General features: G+C 44.0%; 1 protein-coding gene across 1 annotated transcript in view; it reads right to left on the bottom strand.

Moving 5' to 3' along the window:
• The window catches only part of LOC126414146 (protein neuralized), an 860,420-nt gene that overhangs the window by 133,877 nt on the left and 706,079 nt on the right, over positions 1-20,464 (bottom strand). The window lies entirely within an intron of this gene.

Below are 20,464 nucleotides of genomic sequence, written 5' to 3'. Positions count from 1 at the left end.
AATGGCATAATATCAACTTCATTAGGTGGAATAACACTACTAACACTGTTCTATCTTGGAGTGAGGTTTTGCAGTATAAAAATTCCTAGCAATGACTGTTCTATGCCTACCGCATTCAAATGTAGAAGTGGAAAGAATATTCAGTCCTATGAACGTTATAAAAACTAAACAACGTAACAGATTATCGTTAAAGACAATTAATGCTTTGATCATATTGAGAGACCTGCTGAAGAAGCAAAATAAAGATTGTGCATCTTTTGACATTCCGTCAGACGTATTGGAGCTTATTGGAACGAACAAAAATTACTCTTTTGCGACCAAACCAGTCGAACTGCAACATCATCTTTTGAGCGACGTTCAGCCCTCTACATCAACTACAGTTCTGTCAAGCATGAAACAGAAGAGTTATCCCGAGTGACGGCGATGAATAGCTCACATACCGGTATGTATATATTTTGTAACCTAATTTGAGTTCTTGCTTTCTTTTGTTACAAATGTAGTTGTATATTTCTAGTATATTTGACTAATGTGATTGAAACAACAGTTTACGCGTTGTGTCAATTATGATAACATGTTTAATTAAACGTTACCGTATTTTATAGGTATGTTGATGCAAGCGATGCGTCATTTAATTAAGACAATACACCAATTACGTACGAGACAATTTTTATTAATATTTTATTACCCCCCCTCCCCCCACCCCCCGGGCTTATTGCACCGTTCACAGCACGAAATTTTCAGTACACCCCCAGTAAAATCAGTTTTAGCGACTTTCTAGAGACTTTTGTTACTGAATCTAGTGACTCGGTTTTTTTAGAGTTGGCAACACTGCTCGACGCAGTTCCACTGCCGACTGCTCATAGTTCAGTGTAGAATTGTTCGTTTCGCTCGCTGTGTGCGCCCACTCTAGATCTGTTTCAAACATTTTTTGAACTCTGAACTTCTGGTTCTTTTCGTATTTTATTCAGTGTCCATGACAGGTAATTAAAATTTATTTTATAATTACGTAAATTACATAAAATTACGTGGCATGTAATACACACATCTTTTCAGGTAACAAAAATGTTTCAAATGGCTCTGAGGACTATGGGACTTAACATCTGAGGTCATCAATCCCTTAGAACTACTTAAACCGAACTAACCTAAGGACATCACACACATCCATGCTCGAGGCAGGATTCGAACGTGCGACAGTAGCGGTCGCGCAGTTCCAGACTGAAGCGCCTAGAACCGCTCGGCACAACAGCCGGCTTCAGGTAACAAAACGGCATATCAGCTTACTTCACTATTCCGATAAACAGCAGAAGAAATACTTGTAAAAAGGCAAGATATTTTTATTACACATGCAAAGGAAGTCGGCACGGCACACACGAGTGGCCTTTTTCCGTCTTTTTTTTTATCCAAGGTAACAGAGCATGTTCATTGTTATGGAAGTCAGACCGACTTGCAACTGAATGAAGTCCGCGTTCCATAAACAAGTGTCTGGTGTCACATTTTGTAAAGAGAATATGATAATTTCTACAATATTTCAGTGGTACAGGGTGGCGCACGAAAAATCGGCCTCGAGTACTAGACTGCTCATTGTCGCCTACCAATCGTCATCTATTGTTTTGAAGTAATTGTTTGCGTTAGCTTATTTGTTATTTATTGACTGCCTATTATTCTGCTCATAGCGGTCAACAAATCCTGCATAACTGGCGAGCAGTCTGCACTCAGGGCCGGTTTTTCATGCGCCACCTCATATTATTTCACTGCGATCAGCTACATAACGCTACAGATGGCTAAATGAGAGGTTTTGCAAAATCACGAAAATTACAAGTGTGTGAGAATTCTGTTACGAATAAAAACTCTGTACTCAGGGTGGAGGCAAGTGCCCCCTCTTGGCGCCTTCCATCTTCAGTCACCTATGGTACTAATTTTCAATTTTTCTTGAGAACTGTATACCAAGCACAAATGAACGGTGAACGAGTAAAGATGAACGGTTCCCAAAAACGAGCGATCATCAGTGAACTAGTTCCCAAGGATGAACGAGTTTGCCCATCTCTAGTTTTGACTCATAAGCGTGTATCCAGACGAGTAAATACACCTAAGTGCTATTTTCGTTGTATTAAGAATTTTCGACCTAGGCAAGTAATTTTAAACGGTTATGTCCGCCAAACTACGAGACCGACTCTGTTTTATTTCAATAGACCAACGTGTTTCGTGTGGCAATGGAAATAGTGTTGAAAGAGGACTTCAACGACATATTTTGAACATGATCACCAGTAACAAGAAAATAGCGACTGAATTAACATACTGTCCTTTCGTCTGACGAAGAGGTTCCACCGAGTGTCCCTATTGTACAGAATGTAAGCAAGCACGTATAGCAGAGAAAGTTCGTGTGTTTACCTGAGAGCTTGAAGTCCATCAGTCTGTGCTCTGTTGCTGCAGCAATCACACGAACTTCAGAATGTATCATACTTCCCTAACGTATAAGTAGCTGTTAAAGTATGCACTTTACAGCTCATGTTTGCTGGACATATTTTTTATTGTTTCGGTCCATACCACCACCTCTCAAAATGTGGAAAACAAAGAGCTTGCAGTGGAAGAAATTAGTTTCACAGAATCAAAGATGAACAAGTGCTCAGCATTAACCGTCCCTGTGTTGACCGACGAAGTGCAACAGTCATGGAACTTGGTCCCAAAAATTGACATCCGACTCCTGTACAACACGTTGCTTGCATGTTTGCGTTCAACATTTTGGCTAATATATCGGTTATTACTGCACCAGCATTTCACATTTACAACGCCTATCTCGCTCTTATGTTAACCTGTCATGTTGTAATGTTAAGCCCTTAACATATGTTCCTGGAAAAACGTATTCTCGAAATTTCGTTACTCTACATTAATTATTTTTTGGAGATGCGGTTTTTCCGTCAATGTATTACAATAAATACACCACACAATATTATTTCTAAAAGTGATTCTGGAACGTAATTGTACACTGCATTGAACCAAAGAAGTCGCTTTCACTTGCGTTAGAATGAGAGGACATGGCGAGACACTTTTGTAGAATATCATAAAACGCTTGTTCCACAAGCCGAACGAAAAAGCACTGACAAGGATCAGGAAACGCGGCCAGATCTGTCGCCTATTGTTTATAGTGTACAATGAAAGCATAGGTGCCTTTGTTGGATGACTAAGGAACTTGCTAGGGCACCAAATGTAAACTTATTCAAAAAGTGGCAAAGCTGACCTGCTTGGCAGGGTTGTCCCAGTTTACAGCATATACGAAACATCTTGAGCGTTAACACAAACTTTTTAGTCAACGCTACGTTGTGTTATCCATACACTTTTCCTGCTCCAGACGGCTCCTTCGAAAAGCCTTGACAAATAACAAGACATGGAGACGACATTGCCTGCTATGAAAACGTGCAGGATTCGTCCTTCCAATACAGGTCAAGCGTCTTAAAGCTGCACCACCTTTACCATGTGGTGTACATCACACGCTGTTACTTTTTGTATTCTGTATGGAAATGTAGCAAATGGCGTACGATTGTATTTTGGCTGCCACATCTACAGGACTGCCGTGTCTAATTAACGGTAGCGTTCTCGCTTCCCACGCCCGGGTTCCCGGGTTCGATTCCCGGCGGGGTCAGGGATTTTCTCTGCCCCGTGATGGCTGGGTGTTGTGTGATGTCCTTAGGTTAGTTAGGTTTAAGTAGTTCTAAGTTCTAGGGGATTGATGACCATAGATGTTAAGTCCCATAGTGCTCAGAGCCATTTGAACCATTTTTTTGTCTAATTAAACTTAAGACGAACAACACCTTTGTTTCATTCTCTCAAGTATATCATTTTCTCGACATGTAGTTGCAGTATGCATGAACCGTTTACTATAACGCGATATTCCGCGGTGTGAACAGAGCAAATTATCATCACATAATGACTGCTTCAGAATGACATATTTCTACGTCCTTTGTAGCGTAATACTACCAAGAGCCATCTGGGAATTTACCGTTTTTCAAGTTAGTTATTTCACTGACTGACTTGAATCTTGATGTCGGAAAGGGTGTAAGCAGCTTGTTCATTTATAACACCCGTAATCTGATCGCCGCCAAGGACTAACCACTTTACTTTATGGCTGACTGACGCCGTTCCCTTATCGGTAGTACCGGTACTTAGAGAATTAACTTTTTTTATAGATCCTTTACCGAGCGAGGTGGCGTAGTGCTCAGCACACTGGACTTGCATTCGGAAGGACGACGGTTCAATCCCGCGTCCGGCCACTCTGAATTAGGTTTTCCGTGATTTCCCTAAATCGTTTCAGGCAAATGCCGGGATGGTTCCTTTGACAGGGCACGGCCGACTACCTTCCCTAATCTGACGAGACTGATGACCTCGCTGTCTGGTCTCTTCCCCCCAAATCAACCCAACCCAATAGATCCTTAAAATGTTATAATCGAATTCTCTTACACACACACACACACACACACACACACACACTGTTTTCTAGTAGTAGTTGTAAGAACTGATTCCTGTGAGATTTGTGTTGGAATTGTTGTGTATCCTCGTCTTTCATGATGTCAGAATTCTTATCTCTTTACTGCACGTTGCACATGTCACTGGAATGACGCACAACCCGATATAATGTTTCTAAAATGAAGTTCTCCCGACGCCATACGTAATAGTGAAAGTACTTAAACAAATCTCGGCGCAAGACTCCATACTGTTTCTTTCAGTACAAAAATGAAACGAAATGAGTCAGTGGCATTGTTGGCCGTTTACAGCTTGTTTTGTGTGCTGGACGCTGTCGTCCCATACACCAGACCCACTTGTTTCTACAATACTAACTATATACTTAACACATAATCATGGACTCGCGGTCCATAAAATGTTCAAACGTGTGTGAAATCTTATGGGACTTAACTGCTAAGGTCATCAGTCCCTAAGCTTACACACTACTTAACTTAAATTATCCTAAGGACAAACACACACACCCATGCCCGAGGGAGGACTCGAATCTCCGCCGGGATCAGCCGCACAGTGCATGACTGCAGCGCCTCAGACCGCTCGGCTAATCCCGCGAGGCGTGGTCTATACGACTTTTAGCTACTCAGTCTGCCACATTACTAAAAGTCGAAGCTAGTCGCAGTAATATAAAGTTTTATTTAATACAATTTTTGGTGGTATACATAAAATAATTGTTCCTTATAGAACATCGAAATTAGTGGAACACGCGTAAAGAAGACTCCATGTTGTGTGCAACGAAAACGGAGAGAAAAATGGCAAGGTGGCAATGTAATCCTTGTCTTTCTCTATATCATAATACTTATTTTGCCACTAACCTTTAAAGTCACAAAAAGCAAGGAATTGCATTTACAGTATGTCAACGGCTGCCTCAGCATGTACACGATCGTTCCCCATAAGGCTCGCGCCGACCACCAACGTTGCCGTCACCTATTTACTAAAACATGTCACAAGTTTCCAAATGGCTAGAACTGTGCAAACTATTTATCGAGATTCCAAACAGAGCCACCGGTCAGGAACAAGCAGTAGTAGCAGCAGAGATTGCCTAGTAGGTTCCCAGAGGAACCCCCTGCAGGAAGCAGCCAACCACAGCAAGTAGAAAGATGCGTCCTAAGAGTTCCTCGGTCTCTAGCCGAGCCACAGGAACGACTGCTTTCCAAGCATTCGTTAACAGGAGTAATTACAGTACTCTTACGCTCCTTCCTGTGCACGGTATATATCGTGTCCGAGGAGGAATGGTCAATAATCGTCTATGTTCAGAGAAATGATAGGAACGATGTGGATGACGCTGGAGTTGTCGTCCCATATGTCCTCGATTGGGGATGGTCATTGAGCAGACCAAGGCAACATGTTGAACTCTGTAGAGCATGTTGGGTTAAAACAAAGGTATGTGGTCGAGCGTTATCTTGCTCGAAAACACCCCCTGGAATGCTTCTCATGAATGGCTGCACAACAGGCCGAATCCCCAGACTGAAGGACAAATTTGCAGTAATTGTGAGTGGGATAACCAAGAGAGTGGTCCCACTGTCATACGAAATCGCACCACAGACCATAACTCCTGCTGTAGGTCCAGTGTGCCTAGCACGCAGACAGGTTGTTTTTGGCCCTCAACTGGCTTCCTTCTAGGTGACACACGGCCATCTGTGGTGCCGAGGTAGAACCAGCTTTCATCATAAAACACAATAGAACTTTACCCTGCCTTCCAATGAGCTCTCGCTTGACACGCTCTCGCTTGACACCACTGAAGTCGCAAACGACGGTGGTTTGGGATCAGTGAGATGTACGCTGAAAGGCGTCTCTGTCTGAGCTGTCCTTGGAAGTAACCGATTTGGAACAGTTCGTTCTTTCACTGTGTTGCCAACTGCTGCTGAAATTGCTGCTGCAGATGCAATTCCCCGAAAACGATGGTCTTCCCTCTTGGTAGTCCCACGTGGTCGTCCGGAGCCAGGTCTTCTTGCGACCCTTCATTCTTACATTCCCCTGACCACAGCTGCCGGCAGTCATGTGCAGTGGCTACACTCCTGCCAAGTCTTTTCTGCAATACCGCAGAAGGAGCATCCAGCTTCTCGTAGCCCTATTACACAACCTCGTTCAAACTCAGTGAGGTGTGGCGTGTTCGTCGTCTTGAAAGCATTCTTGACTAATATCAACTCACCACGTCCAATCGCAAAGGTAATTAAAGCTCACGACCATTACAGCGTGTATTTAAGGGAAGCTTGATTTGCATCCTCGTAGTGGCGCTACTAGCACAATTCTTATGCGACTGGCGCGAAATCGGAGTAGACATCATCTTTCAGATGTAGGAACACGCCTACCAACTTTCGATTATGTCGCACAACTCCTTCTTGACGTTGCCATTTTCTTTCCGTCAGCGTATTATTTCTTGGCAATGCCTCACCAGGAAGCTTGATAAAAATGGGAAAATATAGAACCAATCTGGCAACACGCAGGTTTGAAAATTATGATGACACTATGCTACAGCCAGCTATCTGTGCAGTGATCGATAGGCAAATGAGCAGTGAGAGTCTGCAAAAGAGTTTAATATCCCTCGAGAACAATCGAAAACAAAGCAAAGGTCCTCATTTAAAAAACAAAACAGGGACGAAGGAATAACACTCTGGAGAATACCGATCGCAGCAGCGATGACTCTGCGCGTTTTCTTTACGTGATACATCTGACTCTGGCCTGAACAGGATGCAGAACCTATGAAAGAACTCAGACGGGAAATAGTCGATCATGTTGATCTCGCTTTGTGGTGTGAAGACGACAATAATTGAACCATTCGTGAGCATAATGAAATGAATGCCAGAATTGCCCAGGATCTTACAGAACTTAACCTTGGAATGTTTGTTGCGGTAAAACTCTTGACGAATAAAGTGTCAAGCATTTTCGAGGTTAAATATTTCATTTCTATGCAGACGGGGAGTTGAGGTGTCGTACCTTCGTACAACAGACAGGCAGAAAAGGTTTTACTTTCGACAGGTGCCAGATGAAGCTTGTGCCATACGTATTGCGCCTTAGAATCGAAACCGAGGCAATTTTTTTTCTGAATAATATGTCCAACTTTTGTTTTTGTGTTTATCTTTCTGTATGACTTTCTTTGTAACTATCTTTGCATTAAATGTCTAATAACACGTAAATTATTTTCAATGTTTTAAACGTTTTTCGTGTAATTTTTTGGTGGTTTCCTTTGATTTTAAAACAGTTGTCAAAGTTTCTCGGTTTGCTAGGTAACTTGGCCAAACGTGTTTATATTTTTTAAACTTATAAAATAGTACACTAGCTTAGCGCCCACTGCTCGGTCGCGTTGGCTGCATGGTCTGTACAGTTCTTTTTGTTTTCCTTTAGTCAATTTTTGTGTTTTTCACGAACTGCAACATCTTCTGAATTTGCACACTTACTAAGGCCATAGAAGCATGATGTTTTCCGAATGTACTTCTGTTCAAAAAGCAAATCTGGCAGTCAGAGTCGAAATTTTAATCCTACCTTTTGAGCCCCTGTTGTGATGCAGCCATAGAAACTTTCGTCCACTAACACGTATCTCTTTAGAAGTCAAGTACAAATTTTCATAAACTTAGCTTTAAATAATGTTTTAATACAACGAAATATTTTCATGAAAATTTTCATCCCCTATTTCATCCCATTAGGGACTGAATTTCCAAAAACGTTGAAACACGATTTTTTTTTATTTCTAACGCAGAAAACAAATACCAATTTTCATAGATGTAGCTTTAAAAATACTTTAGTAGTTCTTTAGTGATGATTTATTTTCAAAAAAATTTCACCAAATACTTCACCCCCCATAGAGGTTAAATTTATAAAAATGCTGAGGCACGTATTTCTATATTTGTGACCGAGAAACCAAATATCAATCTTCGTAGTTCTAGCTTCAAAATTGCATTAATAGCAACAAATTTTCAAATATCATTACACCCCCTATTTACTCCTTTAGGAACGGAATTTCGAAAAACACCGTCTTCAATGATGCCTGAAGTATAAGATCGTCGTACTGTCCAAATTTCAAGTTTCTGTCCTTAGCGGTTTGGGCTTGGCGATGATGAGTCTTTCAGTCAGGACAGTGCCTTCTATATATAGAGAGAACTGTCACCTGTCCACGTATTATGAAACTGGAGATCACAACTAATGTTTTACGATAGTTTCAAAAACTTTGTGGCATTATTAGGTGACAAAAGAGGCAGAAGAAAAAGAAATGGGGCAAAGTTGTCCCAGTTTACGGTACTACACTATCTGAATCAGTTCACCATGTGTCACTTTTCAGCACACGATGATAATTAAGAGGTTCTTCTAGCTCCACAGGTTGCTAAGTAAATACAAAAAAATCATTAAATTAGACCGCCAGGGACTTTGCAAAAATTACAGTGTTATTTTATGTTCGAGAATGAGGTAAAACGGCAGAAATGCATTTTAAACCTAATATCAGAAAATTAATAATAAAAATTTAATGGACAAAATAGCCTAAAGTAGAATCTTTCTGGAAGATATTGGTTTGCTTCAGAGCTTTGATTAGTGACGTTTGTGTAGTGGGAAGTTTAACGCCGTCTCGTGAGTCAAAGTGAAGGTTGGCGATCCTTACTTATACTGATTTTACGTACAAATGTAGCAACGCAGAGAATTGATCTGGTTCAGCCAACAAACGTTTCCGACTAAATTAGCGAAACAATATGTGGAATAATTTGCATCGCCGCACATAGCTTAAGAATGCATGACTTCTGGAAGCGGCCGGTTGCATGATTTCGAGCAACGTTGCGAAAACTCTAAGCCACGTTTCATTGTAATACATATCTTCCAGCTGAGATGACGCCTGCTGCGTAACTTCTCCGGGTGAGATTGTTTTTAAAGAATAAGTCAATGTGTTTCTTTAAAGCATTATGCCCGATTTGTGTAAGTTTGTTAACGTGCATTCATTCAACTTCAACTACATCTGCGCCTACATACACATGCCACCAAACACCACATGGTGCATGGCGGAGGGCACCTCGTACCATTACTAGTCATTCCCTTTCCTGTTCAACTCGCAAACAGAGAGAGGGGAAAACGACTGTCTATGCCTCCTTACGAGACCTAATTTCTCTTATACTCGTGGTCACTAGGCGGAATGTTCGTTGGCTTCAGTTAGTGTTGTTCTGTAGTTAACTTCAAATGCTAGTTCTCTAAATTTTCTCAATAATATTTCGGAAAAAAAGGTCGTCTTCCCAAAGGATCTCCACAATTTCCGCGTGTTGATCGAACCTACCGGTAACAAATCTAGCACCCTGCCTCTGAATTGCTACGATGCTTTCCTGTAACCTGACCTGGTGGGTATCCCAAACACTAGAGCAGTACTCAAGAATGGATCGCACAAGAGTTCTATGCACGGTCTCCTTTATGGATAATCTACACTTTCCTAAAATTCTCCCAATAAACCAAAGTCGACCGTTCGCCTTCTTTTCTGCAGTCCGTACATTCTGATTCCATTTCATATCACTCTGCAACATTAGGCCCAGATATTTAAACGAAGTGACTGTGTCAAGCAGGATGCTGTATCCGAAAATTATACACTACTGGCCACTAAAATTGCTACACCACGAAGATGACGTGCTACAGACGCCAAATTTAACCGACAGGAAGAAGATGCTGTGATAAGAAAATGATTAGCTTTTCAGAGCATTCACTCTGGTTGGCGCCGGTGACGACACCTACAACGTGATGACATGAGGAACGTTTCCAACCGATTTCTCATACACAAACAGCAGTTGACCGGCGTTGCCTGGTGAAACGTTGTTGTGATGCCTCCTCTAAGGAGGAGAAATGCGTACCATCACGTTTCCGACTTTGATAATGGTCGGATTTTGGCCTATCGCGATTGCCGTTTACCGTATCGCGACATTGCTGCTCGCGTTGGTCGAGATCCAATGACTGTTAGCAGAATATGGCATCGGTGGGTTCAGGAGGATAATACGTAACGCCGTGCTGGATCCCAACGGCCTCGTATCACTAGCAGTCGAGATGACAGGCATCTTACCCGCATAGCTGTAACCGATCATGCAGCCACGTCTCGATCCCTGAGTCAACAGATGGGGACGTTTGCAAGACGACAACCATCTGCACGAACAGTTCGACGACGTTTGCTGCGGCATGGGCTATCAGCTTGGAGACCACGGCTGCGGTTACCCTTGATGCTGCATCACAGACGGAGCGCCTGCGATGGTGTACTCAACGACGAACCTGGGTGCACGAATGGCAAAACGTCATTTTTTCGGATGAATCCAGGTTCTTTTTACAGAATCATGATGGTCGCATCCGTGTTTGGCGACATCGCGGTGAACGCACATTGGAAGCGTGTATTCGTCATCGCCATACTGGCGTATCACCCGGCATGATGGTATGAAGTACCTTTTGTTACACGTCTCGGTCACCTCTTGTTCGCATTGACGGCACATTGAACAGTGGACGTTACATTTCAGATGTGTTACGACCCGCGGCTCTACCCTTCATTCGATCCCTGCGAAACCCTACATTTCAGCAGGATAATGCACGACCGCATGTTGCAGGTCCTGTACGGGCCTTTCTGGATACAGAAAATGTTCGACTGCTGCCCTGGCCAGCACATTCTCCAGATCTCTCACCAATTGAAAACGTCTGGTCAATGGTGGCCTTGCAACTGTCTCGTCACAATACGCCAGTCACTACAGTTGATGAACTGTGGTATTGTGTTGAAGCTGCATGGGCAGCTGTAGCTATACACGCCATCCAAGCTCTGTTTGACTCAATGCCCAGGCGTATCAAGGCCGTTATTACGGCCAGAGGTGGTTGTACTGGGTACTGATTTCTCAGGATCTATGCACCCAAATTGCGTGGAAATGTAATCATATGTCAGTTCTAGTATAATATATTTGTCCAATGAATACACGTTTATCATCTGCATTTCTACTTGGTGTAGCAATTTTAATGGCCAGTAGTGTAGATTTGTTTTTCCTACTCATTCGCATTTCTTCATTTAGAGCAAGGTCACATTCATCACACCAACTAGAGGTTTTGTCGAAGTTGTCTTTTATCGTCCTATAGTCAGGTAACGACGACTCCTTGCCGTACACCACAGATCCATCCGCAGATAGCCGCAAACTGCTGTTCACCCTGTCCGTCAAGTCAAAAATGTTCAAATGGCTCTGAGCACTATGGGGCTTAACTTCTGAGGTCATCAGTCCCCTAGAACTTAGAACTACTTAAACCTAACTAACCTAAGGACATCACACACATCCATGCCCGAGGCAGGATTCGAACCCGCGACCGGAGCACCAGCGCGGTTCCGAACTGAAGCGCCTAGAACCGCTCGGTCACAAAGGCCGGCCGTAAGTCATTTACGTATATAGAGAATAAGAGTGGACCTATCACACTTTCTGGGGCACTCCTGACGATATCCTTGTCTCAGATGAACACTCGACGTCGAGGACAACATACTGTGTTCTATTACCTGAGAAGTCTTCGAGCCACTCTGATATCTGGGAATCTAATCCGTACGCTCGGACTGTCGGTAACTTTCCGGACTCCAAACCATGCTGCACCATACATTAACTGCACGTTTGCGGATTTCCTGTAACGGGTAACGCTCCACTTCAACAATCACTCGTGAACTGCAACAATGGCTAACCTCACCGAGGACACATCACAGGCGACTCCATATTGTTTTACGAAATAGCAGCATAACATCAACGCGGCAGGTAAATGCTATGATACATAAGCAGTTTACAAATACGTGTGTGCCACGCTTCTTCTACACCAGTGCGTAATTTAAAATACTGTATAAGATTCGCTCGTCGTTTATTTGAAGTGCGCGGAATGACTTACCTAGATTTTGATGTAAACTGTTTTTGCGTCTCATTTTGTTTGCCACCACGTGCGTGTCCAGCTGCAGGAGTAAGTTTAGTTTGAATTCAGGTTTCTAGGCGGCCGGGAGCTCGTGTGTCCCATCTTTTATATGTTTGTTATTGAAACAGGCTAGACGGACTCTACATTACTGATGAACACGAATAAATCTCCTTCAACAACCACCGGCCCCAGATCCGTTGTGTGAATACGGTAAATACCAGACGATCATCGCCGTCGTTGTCCGCCCCCGGTAGCTGCGTGGTCAGCGCGACAGACTGTCAATCCGGGTTCGATTCCCGGCTGCGTCGGAGATTTTTCTCAGCTCAGGGACTGGGTGTTGTGTTATCCTGATCATCATCATTTCATCCCCATCGACGCGCAAGTCGCCGAAGTGGCGTCAAATCGAAGGACTTGCACCAGGCGAGCGGTCTACCCGACGGGAGGGCCTCGTCACACGCCATTATTATTATTATTACCGTCGTAGAGGTGTAACACACCAAAAATAAATTCACAAAACAGACGACGCTGTAGTGCATCGGTAAGTTTCATGACAGTACTGTTTCTAGGCGTCGGTGGAAGAAAGTGCTAACCCTTTGTTTCGTAAAGATTGGTATGAAGACGCCATCGGTTCCGCTTTCGAATGTACCACATGCTGGTAACAAGTAGCTTTACCAAATGACAACGTTAAATGTCGGGACGAGCAAATGAAATGAAATGGCGTGTGGCTAGGGCCTCCCGTCGGGTAGACCGGTCGCCTGGTGCAAGTCTTTTCGAGTAGACGCCACTTCGGCGACAGGCGTGTCGATGGTGATGATATCATGATGAAGACAACACAACACCCAGTACCTGAGCGGAGAAAATCTCCGATCCAGCCGGGAATCGAACCCCGGGCCCCTTTGCATGGCATTCTGTCGCGCTGACCACTTTTTTTTTTTGTTGATCTCATTATGTTCTACATCTTTCGTTGAATTTGTTCGGGGCGGACGTTCGATGTCACCCGTTCACGTTCTTCGTTGATCCGTTCACTCAGTTTTTTTTATTACAGAGGTTAGCTAACCCTCTGACCGGAGACGCTGAGCTACCGTTTCGGCATAACGCTTGTGGTCCATCAAACGGGGAAACAAACTCTAATTGGCCTATCAAACCTACAAAAGCTACATCACATGCGCGACGCACAAGAATTTGGGTAAAATTGCCCTTGAATATTGAAAAATCCCTTCCTCTTGTATTTACAAAATGTAAAATTGGCGTCTGAGTAAATTTTATCTTACATGTTTGTGAATTTTTACAGCGTAAAATTAACAGTTAAATTTTTTTCTTTCCCTGGTCTTCTTACTACGAGACAACTATGCTTGTAAGGGTTAAGTTTAGATGGAATTGGAAAAGGAATTAGTTTTTGTGTAACTTGTTCAAAAGCGTTTTGCTTTCATTACCCGCACAGGAAGAGATAACTTACTAAAGTTAACGACGGCCTGTGCCATGAGAGCGCGAGACCATATTAATAAACGCCGCGCGGTGCTTTTGCGCTGTAGCTTACGTGGCTCTCGAAGGCCAATTTGAAGCTGTTTCCTAGCTTGATAGACTACGAATATCAATTCGTCCGTCCCGACTTTCCTTATACACCTGTGGTAAGTTGGAAAGAGTTAGCGTTTATACCCAGCAAATGTGCCACTATAAAGCTCTATCTACTATATAAACTGATTTGTCTCATTATATTTCTGTTCTTGACTTTGAATTTAATCAACATACAGAACCACTGATGAACGGTCAATATATAGGGATATGACAGGAGCCGGCCGGAGTGGCCGTGCGGTTCTGGGCGCTACAGTCTGGAACCGAGCGACCGCTACGGTCGCAGGTTCGAATCCTGCCGCGGGCATGGATGTGTGTGATGTCCTTAGGTTAGTTAGGTTTAATCAGTTCTAAGTTTTAGGCGACTGATGACCTCAGAAGTTAAGTCGCATAGTGCTCAGAGCCATTTGAACCATTTTTGATATGACAGGAACGACCATTTGAAACAAAAGAGGCTAGTAAACATGGGCTCTAGAACGCGTACCTTACGAGCTATAAGCACTACTTCATCTGGTAAACGGGGTTCTAAAATGCGCATCTTAAGCGCTACGAGTTTTTTCTTAGTAGTTGAGATGTGTTTCGCAGTACCGATGATGAAGAAGTGTTCATAGCTCTTACGGTATGTACTTTAGAGCCCACCTTTACTAGACGCTTTTACTTCGAATGATCTCCGTGGATAATGACCAGTCGTCATTCGACATGCAGCAGAATGTACAATAACTCGAAGCGATGCTCTCAAAGCTGAGCACTTTCTTTCGCTGACCCCCTTCATTTGATTATGTCAAGGTGATACGTAATTCTCTGCCTTGTAGTATTGTATCTCGTGAATTTATGAACTTTGATCGCTCATAAAAACTGGTAAATTGTTCATTATCAAAATAAATAAATTAGACAAACACGTTTAAGTTACCATCGATGTCACGTTTCCCCACATTTTTGCACAAAATAGATTTTTCTGAGATCTGTGCTACGCTACGCTTACTTTTTCTTCAAAACGTAAGTCAAAATTGCGCCTGCTCCAAACGGTGTTATCGGTCAATCAAAGTAGAGTGCATGTGACATCTGCGAACAGCATTATCGTCATCAATGATGATTAATTAATAATGTCATGTGACGAGGGCCTCCCGTCGGGTAGACCGCTCGCCTGGTGCAAGTCTTTCGATTTAGTGCCACTTCGGCGACTTGCGCGTCGACGAGGATGAAATGACGATGATTAGGACAACACCCGGTCCCTGAGGGGAGAAAAATCTCCGACTCAGCCGGGAATCGAACCCGGGCCCTTAGGATTGACAGTCTGTCACGCTGACCACTTTTTTTTTTTTTTAATCTCATTTTGTTCACTTCTGTTCGTTACATCTGCTTGGGGCGGACGTCGTAAGACATCCGTTTCAGTTCGTTGATGATCGATTAACTCAGTTTTTTTTATTACAGAGGGCACGTAACTCTCCGCCCGAACACCACTCAGCTACCGGGGGCGGACATCCATGATGATGGAAGAATTTAACTCATACAGCGCAAGTAGTTGATACGTTGTGGCAGAATCAGATTTGTTGGCTTCGCTAACTCACAGCCAAATTATCACCCTAAGATCTAGTGCTGTCTTCGGGCACTCTGTCTCCATAGCCTTCATTCCAATAAAAACCCTCTACCCAAATCACATTCGTAGCCTTCACCATCTCACAGCAAAATTATCCCCTTTTAATGCTACCTAGATAGAGGCCTGCACTACATATCAGTTTTGACACTACAGACTTCATTCCGAAAAATAATAAAACCAGCAGTGAATAAATATTAAAATACACAGTCTCAGTATTTTCAATGACTCCATCGTTTTTGGAGATAGCATTTCAGGGGCACGCAACCGTAGTATATTTTATTATGTGAAAGATTAGGTGCCTCCTCATGTTGCACATTACTGATTTCCACTATTCATACAACTTACATGATCGATGTCGGAATACACATCCATATGGTATGGCAGAGGATGGTAGTTATAGACTAACAATGCGTGGACATAGTACAGTGAATCGATATAGATGTAACTGGTTTCCGTGACACGTCTGAAGATGGAATGGTATACGGAAATCGAGGATGTATATAGTAAGAATAATCGCCAACAATGAAGGGTAGACCGTCAGAAAGATCGTGTGTCCTGTGATTGGCTGATAGAAGGAAACGGAGAAGGTCCGTGTTGGATTACGTCTTTGTTAAGCAAAAGTGTCGTATTTAGTAGCGTACGTATTTAAACTTGCGAGGTACAATAATATTCTGTTTCGAATGAACAGCGCATAAATGATCTCTCAAGTACGATTTGTTTTTGGGTATGATTCGTGGTAAGACAGAAGGAAGATTAGGTGTTTTCCCATCGAGGCGAGGTCATTAGAGATGGAGCGCATGCATGTGCCTTAATCTCCTCAGTCCTTAAGTAGCATATGATGCTACATCCAACTTTTATTTATTTCTTTATTTTTATTTGCATGTCTGGATGAAAAAGCATTGTTGACGATAGACAGCTGTCCCAAAATACTTCGACATAAATTCGCTGAGCGCGAATAATTTGCTTTTAGCTGTGTTAGAATAGATCTACTACCTATTGGTGGTATATGAAAATTTGTGGCGGACCAAGACCCGAACCTGTATTTCCTACTTACACCGCGAGCGGTCGCCTTAACCATTAGGCTATCCGTGCACGCCTCCCAGACCGACCCAAACTTCCATATGTTACACTACCTGCTTTCTTTTAGGAGACTATGATATAGGGATACAGAAAGTATGACTAATGGAAGTTTGAGTCGGTTCGGGAGGCGTGCACGGATGGTTAAGGCGACTGCTCACGATAAGTGGGAGAACAGGGTTCGAGTGCTGGTCCGGCACAAACTTTCATATGTAACCAATAGGAAGTATATCCATACCAACACATTCATAGCCAAGTTATTCGGGTACAGCGAATTCATTTCGAAAATTTTATTTTATTTCTTCTAACTTGGAATAAAGTAAACTCGCTGTACCTGATTGTAGCGTGTACTTTACATCAAGTGTCGTCTGTGTATCACTTGTTTTCGTTTCTGGATGTTCCCAGTAGGTGGCAGCATCTGCTTCAAAAAACAGTTTCTGCAGTGTCGGCATGTCTCCGAGAAATAATGATAATTTCTTTGGACTAGTGTAAGTTTGGAACATGCCGTAATATGCCAATATACCCTACACTATCAAATAAGTGATTTCTTATTTTATCACAACATTCCTCAACGACTTGTACTTTCACATTCCAGTGCACTGTTTTCATAATTTTTAGATGTTTAATGTTGCATTTAGCGAGTATTCCCATATCTTAGCTATTTTATAACATAAATAATATTCACTCTAATGATGTCCTAACATTTTGGCGAATCACAACGTTTTTTAATTTTTGTATTTTAATTTTAGTTTCATCCAGAAAATCAACCTTGCATTCATAAAATCTAAGATCAGCACTGAGGAGGTTAAGCGATTTAGGGAAACCACGGAAAACCTAAATCCGGATGACCTGTCGAGGATTTGAAACGCTGTTTTCCCAAATGCGAGACCAGTGTCAAACCAGAAATGGTGCAGAAATGTCGGGAAACAGGCGTTAGTCGATCATAACTTTACCACGCACAAATTTCAGTGACCGCTCTGCACAATGTGTGGCGTACATTCGGGAAAGTGTGTTTCGTTCCTTTCGTGGGAGACATGCCATCAGCCGCCGCGTTATCTGAAGTGCTATTCCGTCAAACTGAGCGCAAGAAAACACGTAGCGACGAAGCTTGTATCTGGCTTTTTTTGGCGGTATTTAGGAACACACGTGCGATACAAGACGGGCCATAAATCACCGTTGCGACAGTAGCTGTCGTGGCGCATGCGCCAGCGCCGTGGCCGACAATGCGGGCACCTGCGCTGAGCAGCTCGGAGCTCGGCGTGCAAAAAGCCAGCGAGCGAGCGAGGGAGCGCGATCTGCGTACAGGCCGGCCGCCTCACGCGCCGCGTTCTGAGAGACGCTGCCGCAGTGTCGCAGGAGAGCCGCAAAAACGTCGCCAGCTGCGCCGCTCGTGCCCGGCGGCTGTCAGCTGATTCTAAACAGCGGCTTAAGCTGCTTCTCCGAGACACAAGTACTGCACTCACCGGAGACTTTCCACCGACAGACATCGCCCACACTGCGCAGTATACTCCTATTGCGTTGTTTCCTAGTCGCTTTGAAACACGTACGTCTGAAATACGATTGAAACTGCGAAACTTACACTATTCAGAAACAGCTCTTTCCATCTGAGCCACCGAGGGCACAAAATGGTTCAAATGGCTCTGAACACTATGGGACTTAACATCTGTGGTCATCAGTCCTCTAGAACTTAGAACTACTTAAACCTAACTAACCTAAGGACATCACACACATCCATGCCCGAGGCAGGATTCGAACCTGCGACCGTAGCGGTCACGCGGTTCCAGACTGAAGCGCCTAGAACCGCACGGCCACACCGGCCGGCCCGAGGGCACAGATGATAGTGCGACTGCAGGGATTATCTCACGCACGCCTCCCGCGAGACTCACATTCTCACCTTATATTGAAAGGGCACAGTACCGCCCGACATTGAAAATAGGTACAACATTCTTCGTTATTCTTGTCAGTAAAACATATTTCTTCTAATAATAACTCAATTTCAATTAATACAGCGAAGCTGGATACCAGTGTGGGAAAGAATGACAATTTATTTATTTAATTGATCACATGCGCACTCCCACAAAATAAATCCCTATGTCCAGTTTGGTGAGATCTGTGAAATGAATGAATGTATGGCCGTCTGCTAACCGCAGATAGTGAATGTGAATATATGATCATCTTTGAGACGATCTTTTGGTCACCTTTGGTGGAACCAAAGAGATGAAATTTACCGGAGCTTTGAGCGCCTGAAATGTGGCTGACCAATGGGTAGCGTGGTCTTCCCCCACCTCGACGGAGGTGCGAGATGACCTGAATAACGGCCATGTTTCAGTACTCTGCCGCTGGATCTAGTGTTGGTAAGACCTGTCTTAGGTCTGCTCCGTAAAGACAAAAGAGTGGAGACATGGTATGCACGCGAAATACTTAAGAGTAGTTTGGAATAATAATTTCTCTATTTCAGGAACTTTTGTGGGGAGAATTAAATGTCAGGCAGGTAATATTAAGGGGATCGTAGTAATCTTCGGAAGTGACCAACGGTCACAATGAAACCACGTGTAGCAATAAGTTGAAATACTTCCGAGCGCTTAAGTTAAGCTGAATTACTAGCGTGTGTACTATAAGTTGGAAATATTTAAGAAATGGCGTGTGCAGGACTTGAAATTAGAGACGAGTACTTCCACGTGGTGAGTACTGTGTGAGTCTCAATCTGTGTATGAGACAAAGGGTCGGCCGTGGTGGCCAAGCGGTTAAAGGCGCTACAGTCTGGAACCGCGCGGCCGCTACGGTCGCAGGTTCGAGTCCTGCCTCGGGCATGCATGTGTGTGATGTCCTTAGGTTAGTTAGGTTTAAGTAGTTCTAAGTTCTAGGGGAATGATGACCTCAGAAGTTAAGCCCCATAGTGCTCAGAGCCATTTGCACCAATTTGAGACAAAGGATAAAGAGAAGTACTCGTCCGTGGTATCTGTTGAGGACTCGCGTGTGTGATGAATATGTTCTTAATATTACTTTGCGTGTTATGTTTCCGTGTGACGCTTGATTCAAACTACACTCCTGGAAATGGAAAAAAGAACACATTGACACCGGTGTGTCAGACCCACCATACTTGCTCCGGACACTGCGAGAGGGCTGTACAAGCAATGATCACACCCACGGCACAGCGGACACACCAGGAACCGCGGTGTTGGCCGTCGAATGGCGCTAGCTGCGCAGCATTTGTGCACCGCCGCCGTCAGTGTCAGCCAGTTTGCCGTGGCATACGGAGCTCCATCACAGTCTTTAACACTGGTAGCATGCCGGGACAGCGTGGACGTGAACCGTATGTGCAGTTGACGGACTTTGAGCGAGGGCGTATAGTGGACATGCGGGAGGCCGGGTGGACGTACCGCCGAATTGCTCAACACGTGGGGCGTGAGGTCTCCACAGTACATCGATGTTGTCGCCAGTGGTCGGCGGAAGGTGCACGTGCCCGTCGACCTGGGACCGGACCGCAGCGACGCACGGATGCACGCCAAGACCATAGGATCCTACGCAGTGCCGTAGGGGACCGCACCGCCACTTCCCAGCAAATTAGGGACACTGTTGCTCCTGGGGTATCGGCGAGGACCATTCGCAACCGTCTCCATGAAGCTGGGCTACGGTCCCGCACACCGTTACGCCGTCTTCCGCTCACGCCCCAACATCGTGCAGCCCGCCTCCAGTGGTGTCGCGACAGGCGTGAATGGAGGGACGAATGGAGACGTGTCGTCTTCAGCGATGAGAGTCGCTTCTGCCTTGGTGCCAATGATGGTCGTATGCGTGTTTGGCGCCGTGCAGGTGAGCGCCACAATCAGGACTGCATACGACCGAGGC

The sequence above is a fragment of the Schistocerca serialis genome, chromosome 1 (genome assembly GCF_023864345.2).
Source record: "Schistocerca serialis cubense isolate TAMUIC-IGC-003099 chromosome 1, iqSchSeri2.2, whole genome shotgun sequence".
Classification (NCBI taxonomy): domain Eukaryota; kingdom Metazoa; phylum Arthropoda; class Insecta; order Orthoptera; family Acrididae; genus Schistocerca; species Schistocerca serialis.
The sequence above is the reverse complement of the archived record's forward strand: the minus strand, read 5'-3'. Positions and strand labels throughout refer to the sequence as shown.